General features: G+C 42.2%; 1 protein-coding gene across 1 annotated transcript in view; it reads left to right on the plus strand.

Moving 5' to 3' along the window:
* GRID1 (glutamate ionotropic receptor delta type subunit 1) overlaps positions 1–27,119 on the plus strand; it is a 602,942-nt gene that overhangs the window by 565,914 nt on the left and 9,909 nt on the right. The window contains exons 18-19 of the mRNA XM_048944232.1: positions 24,114–24,159; positions 25,395–25,486. The gene's annotated coding sequence lies outside the window, so the exon portion shown is untranslated. The remainder of the gene's footprint in view (positions 1–24,113; positions 24,160–25,394; positions 25,487–27,119) is intronic.

A 27,119-nucleotide genomic window follows, 5' to 3' on the forward strand; every position in this document is an offset into this window, starting at 1 on the left:
TGAACTAAAACTGCTTAAAAATTTTCTGTGCCTTTTTCAGATTTTTGAAGGACTTGGGTATGTCAGTATTGTCAGGATGAGGGCCATGTCTGACTCAGGGAATTACAACCACAGCGTGGTGGAGCTGAGTGACCTCTGCCTCGTTGTGTCCAGGACTCGGATCTGAAGGGCCACTGGTGTCGCTTTCATGAGCAGTGCTGCTGATGTTAGATCTGCTTGCAGTGATCCATGCTGTAGAACTGTGTTCTTCCAAAGCATTCATGAAGTAAAACTGGCTTTAGGTCCAGGAGCAAAATGTATTTCTCAAGACTAGTAGGGTTGTACACTCGTGCTGCTGAACTGTTTCACTGCTGTGCAAGTTATTCAGGTAGGAAGATTCATTCAGAGGGGACTCCATGTCCATTAACATCCAGAAGAGAAACTAGTAGGAAACCTTGTGCAGAAAAACAGCATTTTAGTTGTACTTAGATGAATATAATTGAGCTACAGTCCAGTGGTGAAGAAATAGAATCTCCCATGCCCTGAAGAAGGTGAAGAGTTCAGCTCATCCCCCTCAACCATATAGTTTATCATTCGCTGTTACCCCTGTGGATTTCTAGCACTCATTCTATCAGAATTGGTCCCTCACTTCCTTTAGCAAAAATAGTCATAAATGCATGAAGAAGCAGGCTTGAAACAAATATCCTTTGAAAAGAGGGTATTAAGCATTATTTGTCAATAGCATATGATTTGGTGATGCTTGCATGTTATTTATTTCCTCCCATCAACATATAAGCAGTATGGTTAATGGCAAAATCAAATGCTCCCATTCTATTCATACCTTAACAACCATGCCTGGAGCAGCATATGCTGTGCTGCTAAAAACAGTTTTAAAAAGTGCAACAGGGAAAAGTCCAGCTAAGCTTCAGCAGCAGTAGTCGGATGGATGGGAATGGGAAATGTAGCTCTGGTGGTGGGGCTGGAAGTGAGCAGTGCCAGACCCCAACCCCCAGCTCCTTTACTTCAGGGCTGGCTCAGTGCTGCTCAAACAGCAGCAGTATCGATGTTGCTGCTCGGGTACTGTGGTCTTTCTGGCCCACATGGCCCTGCCTCCAAAACTGGTACAGGGAGGGGAATACCACAGTACAGCCCAGCATGGGCTTGAATCAAAACAAAACGTGTGTTCAGCGGAATGATCAATAAATGTGTTGCAACAGGGACTTGACAGCTCAGCTGGTCGTTTTCTGCCTGCCTGCTGTTGAGGGATTTTTTTTGGAGGGAAAAAAAAGGAAAAAAAGGAGAAAAGATAAAACGAAACATACTAAGAAAAACCTCTCTTCTAAAACAGTAAGTCAATTCAGCAAAATAAACCCAACTCACAATAACAAAAAGCTCCATCACAAAAAACTGCTTTTTCCAACTATCTCCATTTAAAGCCAGGAGTTTTTATAGCATGTAAGTGATTTTGAAAGCATTCTAGATGTTAAAACATTTGTGTAATATGGCCGTGCAAAGTGATAGGATGAGAGGGAATGGCCTTGAGTTGCATCAGGGTAGGTACAGGTTGGACATGAGGAAAAATTTATTCTCAGAGTGAGTGGAAATGCATTGTCATGGGCTGCCCAGGGAGGCGGTGGAGTCACTGTGGCAGGGGGTGTTCAAGAAACACGGAGATGTGGCACTGAGGAAAGGAACGTGATTAGTAGACATGGTGGGGTATGGGTTGGGTTGGACTAGATGATCTTTGAGTTCTTTTCCAAATGTTGTGATTCTGTGAAAATAAATCCTGTCTCTGCCCAGCTTTTCAGCTGCGGCCACAAGCACAGACATGTATTTGTGCTATGCTGACTGTCTCCTTTGTGAAAAGGAAGCCAGAACTTATGGTTAGTCTGACATAAGCTCCCCACCCCCATCTTTGTTGTATTCCTCTGCCTGATAGGTGCGCAAGATGGAACGTAACCATGACGCTTATCATGACTTTCACCAGGAGGTCCAGGAATGAAAGGAACTGAGGCTCAAACAACAGCTTTTGATACAGCAGTGTCTATGCATTTACAGAGTGGCACATCTGGAACGAGGCTGTATGTTTAATTGTGTTGAACAGTGTGTTTCCTTGGAAAAGGTTTCTCTTGACCTAAGAGTGAACGTGACTATGTTGGTTAAGCAGCAATTTGCTGATCATCCCTATGCATGGATTTAATCCCATTTGTCTGGTTTAGAGGGGCAGGGCATTTAAAGTTAAATGGCACAGAGTAACACAGTATAATGCCTAGGAAAGGAAAGATCTGTATGTATTTGGGAGTCTTCAGAAGCTACTACAACATGTGTTTATGAGCATTGGTTCTGATCCTGAACACGACAGCTAAAATAAGTGGGACAGGTATGTTGTCTGTCACAGTCTTTACTCCAGAAATCTTCACAATGATCCTTTCTTTCTCACCTCCAAAACGTCTCCCATGTTGGCTTTTATTTAAGTGAAAAAACTACAAAATCTATTTCTAGATGAACCCTAGCAGGAGAGGTTAGCTGGGAAAGTAACTCGATTACTTTTTCAGTGTTGAACTGTGTCTCAGTACAATGGCTGAGCCAGAATTGGCATCACTTGCAAACTGTGACATGCTTCTGGAGATGTCTTATTTTTAATTATTCTAATTTTAATTAAACTACTTTCCGTCAATAAAAAGCTCTTTTTTTTTTTTTTGTCAAGTTTCAAAGTGTGAGAATTTGTTGACTTCAAGGAAACTTTGATGAGGAAAATATTTTAATAGCTTCTATATTTTTTAATTTCCCATTTTATTTCAGTGAGTCTGAACACTTGGACCATCTTCACTGATCTAATTAAGTCCTCCTGAGCAACAGTTTTCTTCCCAACCTACCCTATCTTCCATTGCTCTGAAGTGAAATCATTAAATAAAGATCACAAAGAATGAAAGCATTCCCCTTGCTCCCCTCATTAACAGTGTCCTCTGGCTCTCCCCAGTTGTAGTCGGTGCACACGAGCAACACTGAGGCAGCATGCAGCTCACTCCTTCCCCATGCCTAGGGAGGGAAGCCCATGTCTTGTGTCTCTGTATAGGTCCTGCTTCCCTGGTACCTCACAGCAGGGATGGGGATGGGTGCAGAGCTACTGGAAGCAGCTCCAGGAGTTGGTGGATGCACCCTGGGCAGCTCGGCTTCGGGTCAATGCAGCCACTTCTCATTTGCTGTCTCTGGCCAGGAAAACTGCATCTGGGGGTAAACTGCAAACCACTGTAGTTTGCTACTTGGCGAAAAGTTGTTGGCTGCATTCCTGATCCCACATGAATCTTTTGCGCAAGGCTTGGTATGAGCAAGGACTCATTTCTGAGGGTAAAAATAACAGAGCTGAGCACCCTCAGTGGGTGAACTGAATGCTGTGAGTTTTGAATTTAAGTTCTTTCTTGGCTAGGCTGAAAGTAATAGTCTTTTAAATTATGGGTGAGATATCACAGTGGAGCTCCTGGGTTGAGGCTGGGTCAGTGGGCCAGCCTCCACCTGCAGCTGTTGAGCCTTGAGGCTGTGTAGCAGGCCTGCCCCTCAGCTGCAGGCCTGCCCTCCATGCACCCTGCTCTGGGTCAGTAAGAGACAACCCTCTTTGGGTCATCCCTGAGCTGCTGAACCTGTATGAAACCCAGAGCTGGCCCTGGGCGTGCTGCAGAGCTCAGAGGCACAGTCAGCCCCTTTCTTCCCATCTTATGAGTTTGGGTGGCCCTGCACCTGGATAGTCACATCTCAGTTCAGCCTAAGACTGTGTCATTCACGTTGATCTAAGGGTAGAGAATAAAATTTAAGCTGCCCGGAAGAGGAATTGGTTTGGTTTTGCTGGTAGAAACATTTTTTGATGTTAGCTTCTGATGATTGACTTTTTAAGTGTTTTTTGTTTTTCTTTTTTATAATAGTTAATCGACAGCTGTTTAGTAGCAGAGTTGCCTCAAATGGAGCCCTTCCAGCTCTTCAAATGAGCCCAGACTGTTTCATTGTAATTCTCTGTAGGGAATAAAGCCCAGCTGGGCTTTATTATTTATTTAGTTATTTATTTATTAACTACTGGGAGCCCACTCCCACCCCAGCACTGTTCCCCCTGGCAGTGCTGCTCCAGGCCTTCCCCCAGCAGCCAGACCAGGCAGTGCTTCACACCTAGAGGCTCACTGCAGCATCCCCCCCTTGCGTGGAGGGGAAGGTGTGGGATTTATCTCTTGTGCTTCTCCCTGTCCTGTTGTTCTGCCCACATATAGCAGAGTCATTACATCCTCATACAGCAACTGAACAAAACCAAACCTTATGTCCTTATCACTCCCTGTCTGTTTGTTTGCTTCCTATTCAGTAGTGTTTAAAACAAGTTTTCTTCAAATGTTTCAAAAACATCTCCTCCCTCCTTATTTTTAATTTTCTTTTTTTTTAATTATTATTTTATTTTATGTGAAAACATCATTTTTAAAAGAAGCCCAACAACTTGCTATTTTTCCCCCAAACACTTCCTGATTTGGAAGACAGGTCCCTTTTGAAGAAAGGGAAAAATAAACCCTCAGGTGTTTGGAACGTCTGCTCAGATCTGCTTCTGGTGCCTGCAGTGCTCTCCCAGGAGTCAGGAGGCATTTACCCCCAAGGTAGCAACTAATGATGGAAACTTCATGTAGAAAGAAATTTAGTTCCCAAGGGAAGTCTGACTCTCCTCTTTGATGAATTTCCCATATTATTGGATGAGGCATTTCATGAACCCTGTTATTCTGGATTGTTTACTCTGACTGTATGGCCCACAGTGTTGCCCATTCAGCACTCAGCAGGACTGCCACCCCTAGAAACATCCCTCTCTGTGTAAGGTTTCAGTGAGCTATGCTAGTGCAGAGCAGGACAAAAAGCCTCCATCCAGAAAGGCAGCTGTTCAGCATCTGATCTGAAAACACTTGTGATACCTCAGTCACTTTGTAAAACAAGAAAATAAGGTCAGTTATTCACTCGTAAGAAACCCTGAGCTTTGTTGAGGATTGTGGTGATCTTTGGGAAAAGCTGGCTTTGGCAGCAAGGGATAAAAATAAACTGGTGATTTGAAGGCTACCAACAAGGAAACCCTTGTAGGTTTGCTTGAACTTGAGTGAGTTATTAAACCATCATCTGCATAGGACAAGGGGGAAATGGTTTCAAACTAAAAGAGGGGAGATTTAGATTGAATATAAGAAAAAAAAAATCACTATAAGGTTAGTGAAGCACTGACATAGCTTGTCCAGAGAGTTAGTGGGTGCCCCATCCATGGAGACATTCACAGTCAGGTTGGACGGGGCACTAAGCACCTGATGGAGCTGTAGGTGTCCCTGTTCACTGCAGAGGAGTTGGAGCAGATGGCCTTTAAGAGTCCCTTCCCACTCAAACAATTCTATGATTTATATCTGAGCAGTGCTCCAAATGGAGAGCAAGCTCTTCCAGAGCTTCAGAGATGTTTGGTGAAAGCAGACAGATTTTTTTTTTTAAATTTTATTATTGTTATCATTTGGTTCTGTGGACATCTCTGTTTTCTGAAATAGAAATATCAAAAGAATGTGTCTTTCCTTGTGCGACTTCTGACCTGTCTGAAAGCAGCAGCCTGAGATACAGCTGCTGGTCAGCTCATAGCACAGTCTGCATCCATCACAAACAGCCTCAACCTTCTGGAGACACAGAGCCTGGCTGAGCTTGCTGCTCTATGATGTGTGAGATGCTTGTCCAGAAGGAAGTCTCTGAAGTTCATCAACACCAGGTTAGGAGATCACAGAGACTTCCTCTGTATAACAAATAATGCCACGAATTCTGATTTTTAAGCTTTCTTAAAAAACAAAGGTCAGAAGCCCAGCTCAGGAAGAAAGACAGGAAGCCTAGGTGTAGGTATCTTTTGCATCCTCTGCAGGTTTCTATCCCTGTATTAGAGATTATATGATAACTAGCATTGAATGTGAAAAGCCAATGGGTTTGTGTTAAAGAGGGATGTAAGTATTCCTTATACTCAGTTAGAAAGTCCTTTTCTGAAGTACTTATTGTAGAGCTGAAAAAAAATAATCCATAACGGGAAAGTAATTTTACCAGGAAAATGATGCCTTAAAAGCTGTTTTCCAATGTACAGTGCTTTGCTTTTGTCGTGGTAAAGGTGGTCAGTGTCTTTTGGGGGTCCATCCTTACTTATCCCATCTTTTACCCAAGAAACATCAGTTATCCCCAGAAGTGATGGAAATGCAGGCTGTGCTGTTCTTAGCAGGAATTATATGTTTCAATAAGTAATAATTTCTGGTATTCCATCACAGAGACAAGCTGCTGTCTGAACCCCCACAAGCAACCTGAGGCAGGCTTTTAAGTTACCAATGCCAACATTCACTTGAGAGGGAAAAAAGAAAAAAAAAAGAAAAAAATCTTTTTCAATTTCTGGCCACTAATTATAATTAAAGCCTGACTTTTCCTTTTTTTTTTTTTTTTTTCCAAACAGATGGGAAAAATCAAAACATTAAGTAGCTTTACTCTCACCACTGGGCTTTTTAGAAGCTCTAAGCTGCTGGATGACAGCTAGGTTTTTGGCTGGGTTCTTCTCATTGTGATTGGTCCCTGTAGCTCCAAAGGCATGAGAACGAGGAGCTGCACATCTCCACATCTCCCTTCAGCCTGCCCCACTTGTTTTCTCTTCTGCTCAGTTAGGAAGCTTCACTCAAAGTAGGTTAATGTTTCCAATGCACAGCAGGCTCCCAAACCAAAGCTTGATCTTTGTTTTAATTTTTTAAGCTATCAGCAGTCATCCATTCAAGGTCTTGTTCTATCTGTCTGTTTACCTAAAACAAGGCATTGTAAAATGACATTCTGAAAGTCCTAGGCACAATTTTGTGAATTCAGAAGGATTCTTTAAAGCTAGTCAGATGATTTGTTTTTCTGCAGTGACAACTGTGATTTGTCTTATTGCTAAATAAGCCTTTACTTGTGAGAATTTGCATGGGGTTATCCAAGGAAAACAGGAGGTAGTGGGACTTGTACCAGAAGGCAAGGGTATTTGGGGGCAGCCCTCCTTTAATGTTTTCCCCCTCACTGTTATTCTTACATCAACTTTTCAGGCTCTGGGGACCTTGGACCTGAACACTAGTTGAAGACTCTGCCATAACTGGGATGCCTCCAACCATCGGACTGCTGGTGGCGAAGAGTAAAGGGATGCAGTGTGTAGGCAGCAGATATATGTGTAAATATACCCTTTTCTTCTTTCTTTTAAAGTCAGGGATGTCTCATGTTGCCCTTTCCCTGTGTGGCAGTGACGCGTTACCAGCACGCTCCCTGTGCCAAGGGTGCCACATGGGGCCCCAGCACCCAGCTCTTTGGCACTGAGAGACATGTTTCAGTGGGCATGGTGGTGATGGCTGTACTGGATAACCTTAGTGGCTTTCCAACCTTCACAGATCTGTGACACTGTCAGCCTGTTCCCACCCTCGGTGCTGCCACTCATCAATCCATGAGTCCTGGGCAAGTGTCTGTGATGTTTAGGACTCTTTAGAAAACACGAAAGGAAGCTACTAAGTGTTTTTTGGAAGGACAGGACTGTGTCTGAGGCTTATATTTAAGAGGTGGGCTCATTTGTCAAATAAGGGAGGCAATTCCTGGTGAAAAGTGTTCACTGCAGTGTGTCAGGAGCTGGAGAGTGAAAACTATTAATGCAAGTATGTGGCCTGGAGGAACAAATATATTGGATGACCTCCTAATGGATGATTTTAAACCTTAAAAAAGTGAGTTTATATTGCTTACATTGCTCCATCTGAGTTATTTGCCTGACTTTGATGAGAATTCTTCCTTCTCTGTCACTGTAGTGAGAAATCACAGGAAATTTCTTCATCAGGGATAGGAAGAGGCTTTATGCTTCAAGTTTTAATATCTCTGCACTTATGAAATATGTTACAACTTGGGTGCTTCTCTTGAGAAGCCCTAGAAAGGAGCAGAAGTGGTTTCAGATGCAGCAGGAGAGCTAAATCGACAGTGTTAAAAAAGTAATCTGTGTAAACTGTTTTACAACTGAAGAGTTATGCAAAGCCATATCTTAACTTGGCATCCTGCCCCAAACTGTGCATCCATAAAGTACCACAACCCTGGCTTGACACATTTTATAGTACATTTCAGCTTTGAGAAAAGTAAACTAGTTGTTAAAATACTTCTGTAAGTCCTGTGGCTGGTCCCATCAGCCTGTGGACCAGTAGACCTATGAGGCTATCTCAGAGGTATGTAGAAGTCTTATGGGTTGTGTGCTTCCTGGCATTTGTACTGTCAGTGAGGAGTACTTGCTGTTCACAATTACAAAGATGTAAAGGGGCGTTACCCACTACCTGCCATGTAGTTTTCCAGGTGGTTGTATGGAACTGATGTGACAGTTGTATGAAACTGCTACACAGCCTGTAGGGTTTGGGGGTTGCAAGTAAGTCAGTCATGTGAACAGTAACAAAGGACTGATCTTGTACATGGTGTTTAGTTTGTGGCATCTTAATTTTTAGTGTCAAAATCAGAATTCCTTCAGTGGCCAAATACATCTGTACTTCTATGCACACTAAAGCCTTATGGGCAAAACATACCAGAGCAGGATTCCAAAGCTCTGGCAGGGACCAGGCAACAAAAGGGGCTGCCTGGTGCAACCCCCTGCAGCTGGAACAGCTGTGAGATGTTTGGTCCTCTATGGGGGCTGAGGGTGGGAACCGTCTGCACCTCCACTTCCAAGCCCAGAGAGATCCCACACTGCGCTGGGAGGAGGGCAAGAGGAAAGCTGGTGAGCAGGGGGTGTCAAATCCAGCTGGTTTTGTTCTATGAAGGGCTTGATCCTCATGGCACTGACATGCTTCTTGTAGTGCAAAAGAGGAACTGATGTGTGAATTAGAGCAATTTATGCACATTAAGAGAACGTTATGATTCTGTAATTAGATGGCCCTCTCTACTGAAAGTGCATGTCAGCAGCTGAAATAGATGAGAAAACTGATGTGCTTTTGTTTGTGTTACTCCCTTCCTCTCTGTGCCTTGTAGATCCAGTGCTGTCCAGATGAATGTCTCTCTAGACTTTGTCCCCTAAGAGGCTCTTACCACAACAGCATGCTATTAAGAGGGGCTTTTGATTATTATTTGGAGAGTGTTTGTGTTCTCTGGGATAATGTGACTCTATAAATGGAATGCTTTTTGCTTTGCTTTTGCAATAGTTTTCTGCTTGTAATGAAATAGTTTTTAAATAGTTTCTGGCTTTCAGAAGAGCAAAATACAGCTGCTACTGGCATCTGATTAATTATTGCTATTTCATGATAACTGTAATTAAATTCAGCTAATTCTCCACTGCAATATTTATGGAAAACAAGAAGCAGAAGCTTAGTTCAGCGCTGATGCTGGAGGGATTAAGGGCATGGGAAATAAGTATAAAACCTGCATGGCACAAGCATAGGGGTCTTGTACAGGGTCTTGGAGCTTCCCTCCCACACTGCCCCCAGTGCTGTGGAGCCACATCTCCCTTCTGCCTCTGTTCCTTTTCTTGTGCCACGAAAGGTGTGTCAGCATGAAAAGCTCTCTCAGGGCTGTGGTACACAAGAGAAAGGTTGCATCCAACTCTGCTCCGCAAGCACTGCTGCAGAGGTACCTTTCTGACTGGGCAACCATCAGGGGGATTTACAGCTCCTTTGTCTGCCTTTGGTTTAAGATTTAAGAGAAGAAGAGAAACATCATTTCCCTGGAGGCTCATCTTTGGCAACACTTCTGCAATACCAGAGCTCTGACAAATGGGCATGGCAGCAGTTCATGGGTGTGTGGTGTTTAAAGCAGTGCCACTGCTCTCAGCTCACCACATATATGTTAAGCGATGACAGGAGCATCTCCAAACCAGCTTTCCTTTACATGGCTGTGCCCATCCAAACTCATCATATCAATTCCTGCAACCAGCTTTCCAAATCAATAGCCAAACCACCCTGTTTTATTTCTCCTTAGGCAACTGTTCTTGTAAATCTGAGTTCTCAATTTCTGCGTTCTCAAACTGTGGAGCAGTGTGCTAGAACACTGTCCAGGGCATGTCCATCAGCATGCAGAGGAACATGCTGCTCTGGTTGTGCACATCTGAGTGCGCAGCAGAAGAGGAGCTGGGGCATGCAGTGCTCAAGTGTTCCCATAGGAGGCAGTGGGGACCCCTGATGAGCCTGTGGGATATCCTGCCTAAATTTCAGCCACACGGTTCTATCTGGGTATCATCTGCCCTAATGTAATGTGAGGATTAAAGTCAATCTGTTAAAAATCTTTCAGTTGGCTATTTTCTAATCCAGACAAAAACAACCTTCCAGGGAGGGGGGGGGGGGAGGGGGAGGAGGGGGAGTCAAATATTTTGGATAAGCTCGACAATTTCAGAATAGAACATTTCAGTTTTTAGTTGTGGTAATAGCTGCTTTTTTTCTGTGCTCTACTTTCTCAAGCCTTTTTGCAAAGTTATTGTGTGTGGCTGTGAGAAGCGCTGCTTCTCCGAGTTTATTTAGAGCTTTTCCTTGACTAATGCCTTTTGTCACAAGTGACAGTGAAGGACCTGTTTGGTAATAGAGATCAATGGAGATGAAGGTGACATTCCAGAGCAGCGTTTTAAAACTAATGCATTAGTATTTATCTGACCATGGCACTGAGGAGCTCTGGCTCACAGTCTGAGAGCACTGTGACCCTGTAACTTCTGTCCCTGCAGTCCTTCTCCTAAAATGCACATTTCCCCTCCCTGTCACTCTTCTCCAACCCAGTACTGGCTGACTCCTGGCCCATTCCAGAATGCTCTCTGCCAGTCTGTGGCCCAATGGGTGTGTTTGCAGCAGACTTCTCGTGCTGCTTGTAGAATGGTGCCGTGCCTCCGCAGGTCACCTCGCTGGCTTTAGCAAGGACATGCCTGGCACAGTGGAAAGGGCTGGGGCATGAAGGGTGTCACTGCCTTTTGGTCCACACTGAGCGAAGCGTGGGGCTTGCACTGAGCAAATTAAAGAAGTGTGATTTCATGCTCCAGCTCGCTCTGAAAATTTGAGTGCACTGATGGTACTTGTGAAAAGTGCTAAAGTGATAGACAGCTAAGAACTTAGGGTCTCATTTCGCTTGAAGAAAGATGTACAGCAGAAGCTAATTGTCATCCTACATTATATACTCAGCTTTGAGTATATAGTTCAGTTCAATTCCCAAGCACATTCAAGATTTAATCCGTATCTTCTTTACCGAGGAATCCAGGAAGGGTGGCAGCTTTCAACTCTGCAGTGGTCTCAGACCACTGTGTACTCAAATAAGTCTTCAAGCAGCTGTCAGATTAAAGCAGTACCAGTGTTGCCTGGATTTGAGTAAATATTGACTGCTGTGCATCCAGATACTCCTCTCCCTCCACATGAGCTCTGCCATCTGTGCCCAGAAGCACCGGCTTTCGGGGGCTGTTAACTTGACATCCTCTGCACTTAATTCTAGCATAGGAAGGCCAATTCTGATAATGCATAATGTAATTGTGTATAAAACACAATCTCAGTAACTTCTGTACATAACTGAAATGAAAACATATTAATAATAACCTACCACGCATTCTCCCTGGTTGTATTGGCAATGCGTTTAGTGCCGACCAAGCGAAAGAAAGACAGATTGTTTTCCCAGAATTTATCAGCTAATGGAGAAAAATCCACCCTGATCTAAGCTCGCTCCAGCAGTTTCTCAGAAATATTGATGTCTCAAGCCCTCATGCCTTCATTAAAGTAAATCGTAATGTATTTCAATGGAAAAACAAATTCTGCATTTTAGCATTTGTTGCAGCTGATAGCTACAGTACTGGTTTCAAGCAGAGCATGCTGAGCTAATTACATTTCTACCAAACTCTGTTGATTTCTTGATTGCTGATGTGGTATTTGAAAGTCAGTGATTCTTAAATGTCAGCTTAAGAAACTGTCTTTACCAGTCTGAATCCCCTAAATGCAGGCCTTGTTTTACCAATATTCCCAGTGAAGAATTACTGTCTCCTCTGCTCGGCTTGCAAGACAACTAATTTCCAAAGATTGCACCACGTGTAGTTGGTAGGAGCGTGGAAACATAGAAACATCTCATTAATGCTCCATTATTACTCAGTGAAAGATGGATGCAGATCTTCAGGGAACTGCTGAATGGCAAATTCCCCAAGCACTTTGTGTTGCTTCCTTCAAAGCAGTAGCTCTTGGGGAAGATGGACAGCCCTATTAGTGCGCATGTTGCAACAGCATTGTAGCAATGAGCTTCCCTGTTAACGTGCTTTTTATGAAAAGGGAAGCATTCCCAGTACCTGGGTAACTGAAATGTTTGGTAAACAAAGCAAATGCTATTTTCTGGTCTGTGCTGCAATTTTTCTAAGGCTTCATGGGCACACTTTTCATATGGATTTTGGTTGAAGAGTCACATGAATGGTACCTTTCTCCTTTCTCTAAGTTTCCTCTTAGGCATCTTTGTACTCATTGTAATACTCATTGTAATACTTTGTAATTACAATACATTGTAATTACTTATTGTAATACTTGTTCGTACATGTTCTAATATTGCAGTGCAATAGTAACTAAGTCCAGATGTCAGCAGAGACATCTTGGGATGCTGTCAGTGCAAGGCAGAAGCAGGCACTGGGGGCTACAGCGCAGCCGGACACCTGAGCTTTGTTTTTGTGGGAAGATGGGAGGGGGAACCCTTTTGAAAATGGGTCCCTGGTTACTGGTGTGAAAGTACACGGAAGAAGGTGGGAGAGGAAGTCTGGATAACTGAGTTGTTCTCCAGTCCTTGCTGTAAATCTGCTTCTTTGGGAGTCTGTAAGGGTTGCTCTTGGGAACAGTACTCAAATCCAGTTGCTCTTATACTCAGAACTCTTGATGTTTAGACATTTTTCAGACAATCACATGCAGAAATCTTTTTTGCTGTGAGGAAAAAGCCCCTGTGCTTCCCCCAGCGGTAATGCAGACACTTGGCTGACACAGCCTCCTCTTACTGCCTTAGTTGCATCTGTCAGCTGTGCGCAGTAACACACAGTGTGATGGAGGGGGCTTCCGTACAGCAGCAAACCATGTGGATGCTCCTCCTTGCAGTCCCAGCAGTGCCCGCAGCTCTCCAGCCAGCAGTGCAGCTCCATGGGTTTGGGGTACAGCTGGGGCCTGGAGAGCTGAACTCGACCTTCGAGCAGGAGGTTCACATCCCGGTTAGGGATCTCCAAGCATTGCAGTGGAAGCAGTGTGCAAGGTGACTTGCTGTTCAGTGTTTGGCATGTACTATGGGATGCTGAAGCCAGAGGAATCTCCTCTTTAGGCTGATTATGTCTCTGCGGCTTCCTAAAGCTTTTAGCATGCCTCCGGGCTGAGCTGGCTCAAGCATCACTGTCCTGGACTGCTAGTGTTGCATCTCCTCATTTGGGCTGTCTTCTTAATAGACGTTGAAATGGCTGCAAGCTTTTTGGTAGCACTTGTTCACACCAGGATGCATCTTGGGAAAGTATCTCATTTCTCAATCAAACCGTATTCAGGCATGACATTCCAACATCGTCAGATCTGTAACCCTTTTTAGCCCTTAGGATGAAAATACCTGGGAGTAGAGTGACTGAGGAATGCATTAAAACTGAAAATAAGGTTCAGTGTATTCTCACCCATCACTGAAGAACATTTTCTATTCAATTAAAAGAAAAAAGTGCATACTTTTGCCTACTTTTATGTCTTATAGGATTTGTTTTCTCAGCAATGCAAATCGCATCAGAGACATCCATAAACTATTCACTCATTTCAGCCCAAATTGGAAAGGCAGCAGGGAAGAACTTGTGTATTTATTTTCTCTTTAACTCTCAGGAGAGAGGCACAAATGTGGGACCTATCATGACTGACATAGCAAGTCATTAGGTAATTATACAGAAACCCCTTTTATTGAAGCATCTGTGTTAAAATGTGCATGCTAAACAGAATTTTAATAGGCTATGACTCTAAATCCCTAAGCTTCAATTTGGTAGCAGAAAAACTTCCAAGCATTTTCAGTGTTATTTTACAAACACTTCAAACAGATCCCATTATAGAGCAAGAGTTTTAGAGAGAGATGTTATTTTGCTTTGGCCTCAAAGCAAATGTTTGGTAGCATGTTTATCATGATATAAGGCTGTTATGTCTGTGAGTTCTCTCTAGCTTCGGTTGTCCCTTCAGCACCCTCTGGGGCTTCCTCTCATGTCACCAACTCTTTCCTTTCACTCTGGCACCTCTACTATGGCTAGTTTCCTTCTGGATGAAGGGAGATCAAGGCCTCCCTTCATTATATTATTTTGGTACCTTTTCTACCATGAGCTCTCCTGACTTGCCTTCCTGTCCCCCACAGGATGCTCTCCCTCTTGGGCTTTTCCTTCTCTTGATGCCAGGAACATCCCGTAAATCAAACCCTGTGAGCACTTAGCTCACCACAGAATAATTTTAATTCATGACAGCGCCCAGCACTTTCTGGCAGGTGTGAACTGAGCATTTGTCACATGTGTTGACAGCATATACATGATCTCTTTCCATGTGCAAGCCTAGACACCAAACTGTTTTTTTTGTTCTTTCTTCAAAATCATGAAGGATCTCTCATTTCTTGATTAAAGGGGTGGGTTTTTTTTAAGTAGTTGTGAGAAATAAAGTGCCTTCCCTAACCTTAAATTTTGCTTAATATTTTTTTTTTTTAACTTAGTCTAAAGATGGAAAATATCATCTTTACTTCTAGGAGTTCAGCCATACTGTAAGCCTGGAATGTACAATCTGATAGAAAATATCAGACATCCCTAAATTTAGATATTGCTACAGTTTTTCTTGTAATACTGCACCCTTGGAATCTTCTACATGGCATAAATCTTGAGCTGCAGTTGATCATCATTTTTATTAACGGTTATGCAGCAACATAAATATGTATTTTTTGTCCCTCAAGTCAATAAGCATAACCTTTTCTCTGTCGTAAATCTGTCAGAAGTCCTCAGGAGACCACATCTCATGCAGCTCTTAGTCTAAGGTGCATCTAGCAGGAGCTTCCTTATAAAAGTAATTGGAGTGAGTAACTCTGCTGATGTCTGTAGAATCATTTGTATGAAGGAGAATATTAGAATGGTTTTATACGTTGGTAATTGATGCAGGTGTCTGTATGAAGTGCTTTTGTCTATTAAGTTCTCTTTCTTCTTTACTTTTTCTCATTCTTTTTCTCTTTTCTTCATCCCTGAAGGAATACATAAAGCTTTCCAAGGTTATAAATCTGTGCTGTTTTGTTTTTTTTTCTCCCTTTCTTTGAAGCAAACACACGATGAAATGCTGCCTCTGATGGCATTTGCCCACCGGAGTAAACCCTCCCATGAGGATATTCTTCTAGCTCGGATCCAAATCGATCTTTTACATGTATAAAACCTGAAGCATCCCATAATATCTATTCATTTTTTTTGTGTATTAGATGTAAACAGCAACAGATGGAGAGTGTAATAGCTACAGGAAAATAGGGAAAAGGTATAAAACATTTACATGGCAAGAAGAGTCAAGGATGTTTGGAAATTACATCTTTTGTGGAAGTTACAGTACCATAATTCTTTCTGTGTGACAGCCACGTTTGGCTATTTCACTCTTCAGAACAACTACTGCAATCTTTTGATGTATGCCATATAACAATTTTGTTCATACTCGTTTGACATTTGTTTCCCGGCCACATACTGTACATTTGTGAAACAAAGCTCTCAAGCCTCAAAAAAGAAATTTCTTACTTTTATTTTGTTTCTGCTTATGGGAAGGGAAGATTTATAAGCATTGAACAAACATAGACTGAAGCAGCCATTAAATGAAATTCACAAAGAGGAATCGCTCTCTAAAGCCTGTAGGTATTGTGCTTAATGGACTAGCTGATATTCAAAGCAAATGAAGGGACAGACAAAAGCGAGCACTTTTAGACAGAACTTACTTCTAAATCATAACTTTGACACATGGAATATTTTCTGGATCATCTCTTTTCACACAGAGATGCAAACAGGAGGTAGTGGTACAAGCGTGCAGGTTGAAAAAGCCTCTCATTCCCCGAGTATGACAGAAACCAATTAGAAATATTAAAACTTACCAGACATATTAGCCATGAATCAATGGCAATCGAGACAGTCACAGCTAAGAACAATCCAACACCATCTTCTTATTAACAAGATTTTCTGGAAAACTGTATTGATTTTCTGCAGTGAAACTGTTTTCTCTGTGGCCAAGCAAGTGATAGGAAACAGAAAGGCAGAGGGGGTCCTGGGTGCAGGACCTGAGGAGGAGGGGCTGTGCTTGGGCACAGTGCTGTGGGTGCTGGGGAACAGGAGAGTGAGGATGGTGCTGGGAAGCCTGCTGTGGCTGCATTGTAAGGAGAGAGCTGCCAAGAAAGGAGATCTTTTATCTTATGGAACAGAGGAAGGCTGTGTTGTATCTGTAGTACGGGGAGAGAGAGAGAGAAAAGATCCATGAAGAGAAGATAAATGAGAGCAGGGCCTGCCTCATGCCGCCGCTCCTTCTGCAGATAAATGGCCACCTTTACCTTGCTCTAAGGTTATCCAAGCCGGGTTATCTTCTCCAGCATCCCTTTCTCTGCCCTCACATTGCCTCAGCATCACAGGCACCAAAAGGTCTGTGCAGAGATTTGCACTGCTACTGTGCATTGGGAATTGTTAATTCAGTGTGTTTGCTAGGGGGGCTGTGGTTGCCATAGCCATCTCCACCTGAAACCAAAACCTTCTGGAGTTACTTGATGTCCCAGCACAGCTTCTTTGTTCAACAAAGCCTCAAAAAAGCCGCTTGTTGCTCTAGATGCTTTTCTGTTGCTCCCTTAGTAATTCATCAGGACAAAATCAGCTGTAGCAAAGTAATTTAATCCAGTACAGTTTTCACTGAAAACCACGAGGAATATTGTGAAATGAGTATGAAAAGATGCAGAGGCCCAAACTGCTCGTTCCCTTAATGTCCCTTTTGTGCTCAGGCAGTCTGCCTTTCAAGCAGATGTTTTCCTCTGTGGAGTCACACAGCATAAAATCAAACAGGACCTGGGTCTAAAGTACCCTTATTATTGGTAAATTGGATCGTTTAAACCATTAGCCTAACATATTTAATTTGGCATTTGTGTTTTCCTCCAAGCACAGGTTTGGTCAGTTTGCTTCATTTCATCCTGTACTTGGCCATTTGTAATTTTACATCAATATCTATGTTTTTATGGTGACTTGGATAAACGTTTCTCAATTATGGGGATTTTATAAAATCCAAACAAGTAATGCCATTAACCTGAGCCACTCAACAATAATCCTATTAATTCCCAGTCACATTGCTACAAGATGAATTCATAGTAAAACTCTCAGAACTTAACTATTTCACTGCAGATCAGTAAATCGGGTCACTTAATTCTTTTCTCCATCCACTGCTACAGCAGCAGGACACCAGGAGCCATCAGCAAGTGCTGGATAATGATGCAGGTATATTCTGCTCTGAGATCTACCTTGAGGACACCAACAGCTACATGCATCAATGCAGACTCATGATCTGTAGCTCTGGGCAGCCTGGTCTAGTGGTTGGTGACCCTGCACATAGCAGGGGGGTTGAAACGAGATGATCTTTGAGGTCCTTTTCAACCCAGGCTGTTCTATGATTCTATAATCTCACCAGGAAGCATCATGGCTTGGCTCTGGCCACAGGATTGGCTTCTCCAAACACCTCAAGGCCCAGTGAGATACTGTTTATTTCTGCTGTTTCGCTTTTCTCAATAGAGAAATGTTTTTCTATACTTTGCTTAATTACTGTTTTGAAAAATACATGACTTAAATTGATCAATCTATACCTATTTGGCTTAAGACTCAAGTAAGGCTACTGGATTAGGAAACTGAATCAGTATACCTAAATTTCTTATGGAGATTTCTATTAATTGCTTTGCATTTTTACTCTTAAAGCCTCAAAAGTATGGACAAGTTGAAAAGCCAAAGAAGAACTGGTTTGTTGGCATTTTCTGCTTTGCAGGGGTTTTCCAGGGACATGCCTCATTCTCTAGGTGTGTCCTGGCTGATTAATCCTGGATCATGAGGGCTGCCCAGAACATCTCTATTCTAGCAATAAAAAGCACAGCTCTGAGTTTCAACTGGCATCCCTGAAGAAGTATAGGGGGGAGAAAAGTACCCGGCAAAATAAATGCATTTGGAAAGGGAAAAAGAACGGCTGGCATGAAAATAAATGTGCGAGGAGGAGATGGAGGACTTGCAGAATCGTTTAGGTTGGAAAGCACCCATAAGATTAAGTTTGTGAGGTAGGGTAAAAACAGACACAGAGAATAAAGAAGAAGAGGGAATAAGCAGGCAAAAGGAGCAGTGGCAGCACAGGCTGGGGAGGGCTATGAGGCACCCAGGAATTTATTATTATTCCACTGTGGTACTTCAGTAGGGAAAAAACAAGGGAGGTAATGACTCGGGACTTTCTCCTCCCCTAAAGCTGTTTATGTCATGGATTATCAATGCCCAGATTGTTTCTTATAATCTCTTCTAGCAAGAATATATTTTATTTGTATTATACTCCTATCTCATGTCTTCTGTTATTATCCTTGTGTTGCGTACTGTTTGGCTGAAGATACTGCTCTGTTTTCCTCACAAATATGGTTTTGTCTCCCTGTGACTCCATTAAATATGTCAAAGTGTGACCAATATTACTAATGTGGAGAGCTATAGCACAAAATTAACCACAGAGAAGAAAGCAGCAAAAGCTGTCTGAGGGCTGTGCACAAAGAATGAGCAGAAACACCTCTACAACATTGCTGCAGGATGGGAGCTACAGGGAGTAAAGCAGTTTCAGCAAATGTGAGTAGACGTGGATGGCACAGTACTTTCAAGGCACGATGCTATCAATTTAAAGTCTACCAACCTGCCTGTTAAATACATCCTTTCTTTTAGTGCACAGAGCTAAACCGGCAAAATTCTGCAAAAAAACACCACTAACTCAGCCCTCTTTTCACAACCTATAAATCATGTGCAGTATCTCTGTATTATATAGCTTCCATCATGCCCACAATCATGTTACTGGAGCCTGGGCTCAGCATAATGTTTACCCAGCATCTGTCTTATCTTCCACTGTGCTGGAAAACACCCGCACACTTAAATTCAGAAATGATTTTATCCAGAGAGAAATGAGTAGCTATTAGAAATGTCACAGTTCCCTGCCATCCCTCCTGCTTTTAGCTGACAGCAGTGTGCCTGTTCTGGGGGGCATAAAATAACTGTTCTTCTTACAGCAGATAGGAGCCAAAGATGATAGATCTCTGTTGGTGCAGTGGGGAAACCATTGCACTCAGAGTGGTTGAGAGGTCAGCTTTGGTCTTTTTGAAATCACTTTGTTTTGGGGGGAATGTATTTCCTCTTCAGAATCAGCTAATTCACCTTTGATGAGCTTATTGGCTATTACAGGTTCCTGGTTCTCATTTTTCTCCTGCTTTATTGGTTTTATTGCCCACTGTTGGTTTTGCTAGTGCTGTAGTTTTCGGGCTCCCTCCCTGACTTCAGAGTTCCCGTTGCCCCAAGCAAACCTCCAGGTATACAGGCCTAAACTGTGGAGACAAAGCCAATAGAAAGGCAAGGCAAAGGGAAGCAATTCTATTTTGTAAGGTATTTTCTGTCTCTTAGTTTTACCCGAGGTGATAAATGAAATCTAGGGCAGGGAAGGGAGATGAACCTTAACCTTCTATTCAAGTGCATTTAACCATAAAACTGTCATTTCTCGTAGCATACGTGATAAATGCGCCAAAACACCCACTCTCCACATTGCTCCTTGTGGAAGATTTTACAGTTATGACACCATGCAAGGATCAACTGGCATGATTTAGCTCCCTGAGCCCCACATGGAGCTGCCCTCAAGGCCAAGATGCCTCTTCTGAGACCGTGCAGAACTGCACTGGCTTGTGGTTGGGAGTACTTTGGGGGAAGGATGCCAAGGCAGGGAGACAGCTAACAGCTTCCCAGCTACTTCTGGAATGCTGCTCCCAGGCAGTCTTTCTTGGCAGTTTTCACAGTCTCTCTAAAGAATTTACACAGTCAGTGCTGGCCAAAGAAATTGAACCGCATGCAGTATTAAAACAATACAACAATAGCAACAAAACAAACAAACAAAAAAAGCCTGCTGTCTGAAGAGGGAGCTGTGCCAGAAGGCTGTGTGGGACAGGCTGGCTCATGCGGAATGTCTTTGCGTACTTTGACCTGCAAGGGACCTGCAGGGAGAATCCACATCGTACTGTTGCTGTAACCTCTGCCTTCTTGCTTTCCCAGTGCTTTGAGCTACCTAGAGGCTGTTCACAAATTCCCATTAACTCCAGTGTGTCAGTACCTGCGTTTCTAGTGCAGGTGACTGCTTGAATGACAGGTGCGTTGTTTAACTGGAGGATGCCCTGCAGCAGGCTCCTTCCAGCATCCACCTGTCCTGGGCCATCCAACCTGGGCTGCATCCCTGCTGCTTGCACTTATGTTGCAAGTGAGGAGGGAGCTTAGCACCTCTCTACACTCGCTGAAGCCTTGCCTGGTGTCTGAGGCACTGACAGAAGCTGTAGCGGAGCTAGATCCTGAGCCAGCAACTCTCAGAGGGTTTACTTTAAGTTGCAGGCTCTCATCTTGATGGGGGACTTCAACCACCTGGATATCTGCTGGGAAAACAGCAGCAAATGATCAAGGAGACTGGAGTGAAATCAACATTTTAGAAGGGCAGATAGTGACAGGACAAGGGGGAATGGTATAAACCAGGGGAGGAAGGATTTAGATGAGATGTCAGGGGGACATTTTTTAAAGAGAGTGTGATGAGGTGCCCAGAGAGGTTGTGGGTGCCCTGTCCCTGTGTGTTCAAGGCAAGGTTGCATAGGGCCCTGGGCAGTCTGGTCTAGTACTTGACCTACCGGCTGGCAGTGCCTGCAGCAGGAGTTTGGAACTCAGGATCCTTGAGGTCCTTTCCCACCCAAGCCATGCTATGACTCACAGATGCAGGCACAGTTACCTCAAAGGGCTGGAGGTGGTTGAGGTCCCTGTGGCTGGGCGATGCACTGTATGCATTGCTAATACTTCTGCAGTACTAAGAATAAAGTTCCAACATAGGCAGGAATCAGGAGCTCTAGGTAAAAGAACCAAATATTCAGGCTGCAATTATGACTGGTGCAGCATGGTCATTTTGGCTTTGTGTTGGCCTGTGTAGCTTTAGTGACCTATTTCTTAGACTTTCAATGGCACTTTCTTTCAGGTGCGACAGTTTAACACCTTACCATTTCATACTGTTTGGTATCCAAAGCTTTCTGCATGATTCTATTGTAACTTCCAAATTATTCAGTACTTTAACGGAAATAGCTTCCATCCAATGCAACCTTGGGCTGAAATCAAAGGCATGTAATCTGTCCTCAACTTTATTAAAAAACATAAGGCATCAGCCTTTATGTAGCTCAAATGCCTCTCCTTACATGGTGACATGCCGCGTCTGATACCTCCGAATAAACTCGATATGAATTCCTATTCAGTGTACTCAGCATATTGAATATTATTTAATTTTCCCCATGCTGTGTGATTGAATACTCCGGTGATGGAAATGGAATAGTCGCACAGCCTTGCACTGCTTTGCTCTGCTGTCTTGTTTTGTTTTTCCTTGCCACGTCTGAGGATTAAGCACTTGCTATCTCCCTACCATGGCCAAGAAGAATTTTGTACTTCTTCTGTGCTGCCCTTGAGAAAAAAATGATTTCATGTAATTAGGATAGAGGTTAGTGTTCAGGTTAACAAGGGAAATAGTGTTTTCTGTTCAAGCACAAAGGTTTTTTTTTCTCAAACAAATTCAAACATTAGCTTCTCTGCAGAAAATCTACAACCATGTACATCTGTTTGTAATATCTGTGGCTGGCTGTATTGGTTTCAGCAGCTACAGCTGGCCTAGAGGAACATAGAACATACAATGTAAGGGGCTCATCAGTGTCTCATTCAGGCACCATCATCAGAAAGTTGCTCTGTGTAACATATAGACAACATTTCTGCATTCTCTGTCACTTATCGTACAGATTAAAGGAAAGATAAACCGTCCAATCATCATTATATGCTCAAAGCCACAGATGGAAAGATCGGCGTGTATCAGTTCTGTAAGTTTCTAGGAAATTTGCAGAGGAAACAAATGACCCACAGTGAAAATGTGTAATACTTTGCAAAATTGGTACCTGGGAGCCATGTGGCTAAACTAGCAGTAAAAATGACCTTTTTTTTCAGCATGAAATTAGTTTTCTCCTGAAGTATAGAAAAGCGATTTTTAGGCTGTTTTACCACCTGCTCCTCGTCCCTGGGATCTGTGTATTCACTTTTGATTTATGAGGGAAAGCAGGGGGAAATCAGGTGAATTTTAAATGGCATATATCAAGATTATAATGACTTGGTCTTTTCTTCCAGGCTATTTTTTAATCCCATTTTTATGCAATAGCCGAACTGTAACCGCTCGCAAACTGCTTGCAGAGATTTTTCTGTTACATCTCACCCAGTGTTTTATCGCTGCTCCCCTGTCAAGAAATTCTTTTGCTAAAGAGTAAAAATGAGCTATTGGATATGCAGCGAGGATAACCAGCAGATAATTTGACTGCAGGTCAGATCAGCTGTTGCCTTCTTCCTTATTTACACTAATAACTCGTATGTATGTCTAGATATGTGCATGTGAGTGTATTTAATGCTCCTGGAGAATGTCAGCCTAACTCCCCTGTCATCAGACACACTGCGTGGCAGTGGGATAATTTTCCTACTGCTTTTCGATATGTGAAACAGAGCAACCAAAAGATATGCCAGACGTGTTATAAGGCTATTCTAAAAATAAGCATAAATATTTTTGTCAAGCTAAAAAAAAAACAGCCATCAGTAAAATGGGTGAATATTCCCATCTTCGTGGAAAGCCACAAGACTAGGGAGGTGTGTGTGATCTGCCCTCAAAACTTGTATCAGATGTGTAAATAACTCACAAGATCTGGCTTCTGCTAGCCTGAAGAGAGACAGACAGTATCATTATACAGGACAAATGACTTGCTTGTTAATAATCCTTACCTGTATTGGTAGCTCCTTTTTAAGTTAACCCTAGTACACTGTGCTGTACTTTATACTGTAGCATACTGAAGCGTATGAGAGAGTCTACAGTGTAAGGATCGTGGAGTGAAAGCACTGCAGGTGGGCTCCAATTTCAGTTTCTGTATCGTCTCAAAGATATCTGTATTTCCTTCTATGCTACCTTCTTCATGAAAACAAATGTGGATTTGTATGTACTGTGATCATATTTTCCTCCTAAGGCTGGGACATTGTATGCTAAGGTTGTAAAGACTGTCCTTAATCTTTCTGGACTCCATTATCTACTGCTGCCAGTTAAGATGGATAAAAATTGAGATGAAAATGCAATAGAAATCAATCAAGAAGTCTGTTCCCATAGGAGCAATTAAGTTAGCTGAAGTAAAATGATATTTTAGGGCAATTTGGATACAATTAATATCAGAATCGAACATTTACCACTGTTCTTTGGAGATAAAATTAGGTGCAGCTTCGTTACAGAAAACTTTGAGGAAAAAATATATTATTTTTTTTTAAATTCATTAAAAATTCCACTGAAATGTTTCTATAAGATTTTATTTATTTATTTCCAGTTTCTTACTGAAACTTTTTTCCCATCCTTTTGAGTAAAAATTTTTTCTCAATTTCCAGCTCAAGTTGATTGGATCATTTGTTAGGACTTGTGACAACAGATGCTGAATGAATTTGAAGACCAGAGTCTATATAAAGCCTTAGCTTTAAATGCAGCTTCGCTGAGGCAACAATATGATAGCATCGTGTGTTTCTCCAAAACTTCATTTTTTCTCACTAATGCTGTTTTTTGTGTTTCTCATTAAAAACATCCTGATGGCTAAAAATTACTTTCCTTGTTAGGGGGTCACGAGCCTGACAGGGCAGGAATGAGAGTTCCTTCTCTGAAGATGTTTCTGTAGGTGCTAGTAGTGCATCAGATCTCTGGGCTATTTTGTGATAGGAATCTGCCTTTGAAGCTGCTTGTTGAAAGCTCCATGTAACTCCAAACTAAATATTGGCTTTATTTGAAACTGTAAAAGAGTTCTATTTTTAAGAGCTCCTGTTTTGACTTTTCATCTTTTCATACCAACAGAATGTCAACTGAATGACAGAAACACGAGTCTGGGATGGAGAAACAGGTAAAATTTATGGAATACTTTTTTGGAGAATATTGCCTTTTGTGCTACCCCTTGTTATCTTCCGGGAATCTTAACACAGACAAAGCACTGAGGACACTCCTTTTGCTAGTAATTATATCACAGACTTTTTTTCCAACCAGCAGTACTTGGTGTCTGACGTTAGCAGCCATAAAATCATCCAAGCCTGAAAACTCGACTTGGAACAATTTTAGAATTCTATCTTTGACTCTTTAAATAAATAATATCAGTCTGCCATCTTTTCGCTTTTTTAATATATGTGAGACTTAAATATAAGTGCTACTCTTTCGGGCTCCGTAAAATAAATGTATGATATTTTCCATATATATCTAATACTGAAGTTATTATGGAGATTAAACCTTCACGCCATTTCTCACATACATTTGAGTTTGGATTTTTTTTTTCTTTAATTGCGAGAGGTACTTTATTTGAAAAATGGCTAAAAACCAGAATGTTAAATTGTGTTCAGTAAGAATAAATTCTACTTAGTCTATTTGTGTAGACAGTTAGGAGTCGGGATGAATTCTTGGTGTGGGTAGGGGGCTTATCAAGATGGGATTTATTAGCCAAGAAGTGTGGATTTTGATCTCATAGTTCTTTGTTACCATATTTGATCAGAGAAATGAGCTGTTACTTCTTTGTGAGAGCTAAGTGTGGAGAAGTTTCAGGATTAATAAAACATCCCCATCTATTTCATGGGTGTGTAGTTTCAGCCTATAGCCCGTGAGGAAAAATAAGTGTATATGATAAAACAGGGCACTTTGGGTTTTCAGAGTTACAGCACAGTCTTTTCACAAGTGCTTGGGTTCACTCTTTGCACAGATCCAGTTCTTGGAAGAGTGGGTTCCACACAGTGCCTGTGCAGGGCCCCGGTTGCACACATCATGGTCCTTCTGGGTTCCTGTGTCATGGGGCCTTATGTGCACACTTTCCTGCACACCACCACTATGGCCATGCAAAAAGGGCTGCCTGCACCACCGGTGCCCGCTGTTTGACTGATCCAGCTTCCTCGATTTGACACGGCAGTGAACTAAATAAGACCGCAGTACCATAGATCCATTTCAGGACCTGAATCAAATCTAATTTAGTTTTGTATTGATCTCTATTGGGTGTAGTTATCTTTGAAAGTCAGAGCCCCACCTTGGAAATAAAGCCCTCATCCCTCATGGCTTTTTCATCTCTGCTTCTACTTCTTTATCACCATTTATCTTTATCAGTTTCTATATAGCCAGAACACTGCACAGCTGAGGAATGCATCCAGCATGTGATGAAGGAGTGAATCTGGTCACACGGGGATGAATATATACAGGTACTTACAAAATGATTTGTTTGCTCTCAGCTTTTCTCACTTTTGATGTAATATTTTCCCAGATACTCTTTTTAATCTCAAATTTTAGTCTTTAGAAATATTGTGTTTTCACTAATATTGTGAATATAACCATATGCCATTACCATATATGGTTATATACCATATAACCATATACCATAACCATTCTTCTTTTCCATATTACTGTGCATAAGATGTGTACTATATCAGTGCAGTGCTTTTTGTGTGGTTGCCTTTCTTTTAATGTGGACTGTATTGAATATTTGTCACAGATGAATAATATCACACAAAGGAAGTGTTACAATTATACAAAGGATATGTCTGGGCTCTGCCCTGTTTTTGTTCACGTTACATTGTGCTTTAATGGGTAATGAGTGCAACCTGATATTTCTAACTGTCTGAGTTCAGTTTTGGGCCTGTCATGACAAGAAAGACATTGAAGCCTTGCAGCAAGTCCAGAGAAGGGCAATGAAGCTGTGAGGGGTCTGGGGAGTGGCTGAGGGAACTGGGATAGTTTAGTCTGGAGAATAGGCCGTGTAGGGAGGCCTTATTACTCTCTACAGCTACCTGATAGGAGGCTGTGGTGAGGTGGAGGTTGACCTCTTCTCCCAGGTAACCGTGACAGGACAAGAGGTAATGGCCTTAAGTTGTGCTAGGGGAGTCTCAGGTTGACTATTTGGAAATTTTCTTCTCAGAATGAGTGATGATGCATTGGCACAGGCTGCCCTGGGAGGTGGTGCAGTCACTGTCCCTGGAGGTGCTGAAGAAACATGGAGATGTGGCACTGAGGGACGTGGTTAGTGGGCATGGTGGGGATGTTGATAGTTGGACTAGAAGATATCAGAGTTCTATTCCAGCCTTATGGATTCTGTGATTATTGAGCATGTTATTCAGTTCTTGCCATGTAGTCAGTGACCTGTTTTCTTTCTTTCTAAAGAAAGAAAGAAAGAAAGAAGTACTTCCTTCAAAATAGGGAGAAAGAACAGCTAGGGATTCATGAATGTGTAACTGCAGAGAGAGAAAAGAGTATTTTGCATAATGTGGGCAACTATTCTCAGGCACATTTTCTTGAATAAAAGGAATAATAGCAGATGAATTTATTTGAGGATGATGCCTGTATGTGTTTTCATTAGGGACTAACTTCAGCTTCACAGTATGTACCTGTGCAAGGGATAAATAATAACTCCTTATATCTTTTGTGAAGCCTGTCTCAGGGTTCATGCAAGTCAGTGTGTCTTCTAAAGTGGCATATGCTGGTGTCCAGCAGAAGGTCTGTTAGGATGGCTCTGTTAGGATGGCTATTTTTTTGAAGCTTTGTTCTGTATTGTTTTCCTACAGAAATGGTTTTTGTTTTTGTAAATGGAGTGACATTTTTTTCCATCTTTTCAGATCTCATACTATTCATGAGCAGTGTCTGAAGCAGTGCAGGGAGAAAGAAGTATGACTAGAGTGTCCCTTTTAGCCAGGTCATTCACTGAACGTATCTGCACTTAATCCTGATAATGTCAGGATAAAGAAACACAGCTTAGCAGAAAAATATGCATGGTAATTTTAAATAGAAATCCAGTCGAACAGAATTGAAATTAATTTTTTGAGTATCTGGAAATTAGATGCC

Source organism: Lagopus muta, chromosome 5 (genome assembly GCF_023343835.1).
Source record: "Lagopus muta isolate bLagMut1 chromosome 5, bLagMut1 primary, whole genome shotgun sequence".
Lineage (NCBI taxonomy): Eukaryota > Metazoa > Chordata > Aves > Galliformes > Phasianidae > Lagopus > Lagopus muta.